The following is a 2,796-nucleotide window of genomic DNA, read 5'->3' on the forward strand; positions in this document are numbered from 1 at the left end:
ATAGTAAAAGCATGAGTGCCTTAAGGGCAAGGGTCATGTTTTAGTCATCTTTGAATTCCTACTTAAGGTTTAGCACTATCCTTGGCATACAATAAACCCTAGGGTTCTGCATGTGTTGAATCAATGGCTCAAGCAGAGAGAAAAAGGGCCAATTGTTTTGGACTGTACCCAGCCTTTTGTGTTCTGTATCTTCAACATCAAGTTTATGTATTATGGTTTCACTTTGATCCTATTAATGATAATCTCTCTTTTCTTGGGAACATGAGATCAGGATCAATTTCTTCACTCCATTTGTTTGATGAAACACAATTCCCCAAATTCCTTTGAAATTAATTTCAAAATTAATTCATGTTTTTTCTTCTGTTGCAAGCTTTGTGTTATTTGATGACTAATCTCCACCTCAATTCTGTCTGTATATGTAAATAAACACACTTTATACTTTCTTCATTTATTGAAGAAATCATAACCCTTAATTGAATAAAAATTAGAAAATACAAATAAACAAAGGTAGAAAATAGATGACTGTACTTGCAAAGGAACTTTATTATATTTATGTAGAGCTCTTTCTCTTGTACACAGCCACCCACCCACCCACACACACACACACACACACAAACACACACATGCGCACTTAGGAGGGGACCAAAATGGGATCCCTGCAGACTTAATATTCTGCAATGATTTAAATACTATTTTAAAATATAATCAATAATTCAGAATAACTTTAACATTTTTTTAAATTTATTTTTTTGTTTTAGAGAGAGCAAGAGAGTCTAAATGGGGGAGAAGAGCAGAGGGAGAAAGAAAGAGAATCCTAAGCAGGTTTCACACTCCGCACAGAGCCTGATGTGGGGCCTGATCCCATAACACTGGGATCATGACCTAAGCCAAAACCAAGAGTTGTATGCTCAGTCAGGAGCCCCTAACTTTTCTTCTATAAACTAATCTTTTTTTAAAGTTTATTTATTTATTTAGAGAGAGAGAGACAGAGAAAAAAGAGGAATCTTAAGCAGGCTCTGCGTTGTCAGCACAGAGCCTACTGAGGGACTGGAACCCACAAACTGTGAGATCACAGTCTGAGCAGAAACCAAGAGTCAGATGCTTAACTGACTGAGCCATCCCAGGTATCCCCATAACTTTTATTTTAAATTAGAATCTGCTTATTTTTTTCTTTTTTCTCTTTTTCTTGAGAATAGTTTTTTTTTTTTTAATTCTATGGGCCCAGCTGGAAAAAAATGAGTGAAAAATCAACTAAATCAGATGCAAGCCCAACGTTTGGGACAACCGCCTAGAGAGGACTCAAGCATCTGGGCAGAGGTTGGACTAGACGTCCTCTGAAGTCTCCAGTTCTGAGAGTCTGTGACTGAGGGTAGAAGACAGGAATTTGTAGACTGAAGGGACTGAAGGAACTGTGGGAAATTAGATTGGAAATTCAGACTCAATCCAGTTGCATCTGTATCTTGGATCCAAGGCTGGGTATGTAAGTGTGTATCAGAAGAAACTTGTGAGAACAGATCTGAATAAAAGAAGAGCGCCAAGGTTAAGAATTTTCTCTTCCTCTTATTTTTCCTCCTTCCTCTTCTCTCTTTCCTCTTCCTCTTTTTTTTACTTTTATACAGAATGATCAAGTTCTCTCAACTTTCTGAGTCTTCTCTTTCTTGAATTCCCACATTAAATGACTGGAGCTCACTTCCCAAATAATGAGGGGAAGTTCCATGTGAGACAAACAAATCTGTCTTCTCTTTGCCCATCAATCTGAAAAGAGTAAATCTTCAAAAAAACAGTGACTGACTTCACCTATGTCATTCCACAGTGTTATACAAAGACTCATATGCAAATGGTATTGACTAAAATTTTTACTTTTATTTTTAATTGTGGTAAAATACTCAAGTAGAATTTACCATGAACCATGTTTAAGTGTACAGCTTAGTGGTATTAAGTGCATTCTCATTCTTGTGCAACCATCACCACCAGCCATCCTGAGAACCCATTTTGTCTTCCCAAGCTAAAGCCTGTATCCATCAAACAATAACTCTCCATTCTCCCCTACTCCCAGGCCCTGGAAAACATGATTTTACTTTCTGTCTCTAAGAATTTGGTTTCTCTAGGTACTTCACAAAAGTGGAATCATACAGTATTTGTTCATTTTTCACCAGTTTATTTCACTTACCATAATGTCCTCAAGGTTTATTCATGTTATAGCCTATGCCTGAATTTATTTCCTTTTTAGACTTAAATAACAGTCCATAGTATATATGTGTGTATATACACATATATTCATACATACTGTATTTTGTTTGTTCATTCACCTCACTAAAATTTTTGAATGATAATCCTGTAATCCATAGGATTACATCATCCTGCTTTTGGGATCTGGCAAAGCTACCACCACTACACTTGAAAGTTTCTCAACATTTCTAGGGGCACCTGAGTGGCTCAGTCAGTTAAGCATCTGACTCTTGATTTCGGCTTAGGTCATGATCTTGAGGTTCATGGAATCGAGCCCTATATCAGGCTCTATGCTGACAGCATGGAGCTTGCTTGGTATTCTCTCTCCCTCTCTCTCTGCCCCACCCTGGCCTCCTCCCCTGCCCCCCAAAATAAATAAATAAACTTAAAAAAACAAAAAGGGGGGTGCCTGGGTGGCTCTGTCGGCTAAGCCTCCGACTTCGGCTCAGGTCAGATCTCACGTTTGTGGGTTCGAGCCTGGCGTCAGGCTCTGTGCTGACAGCTAGCTCAGAGCCTGGAGCCTGCTTCTGGTTCTGTGTCTCCTTCTCTCTCTGCCCCTCCCCTGCT

This window comes from Suricata suricatta, chromosome 3 (genome assembly GCF_006229205.1).
Source record: "Suricata suricatta isolate VVHF042 chromosome 3, meerkat_22Aug2017_6uvM2_HiC, whole genome shotgun sequence".
NCBI lineage: Eukaryota > Metazoa > Chordata > Mammalia > Carnivora > Herpestidae > Suricata > Suricata suricatta.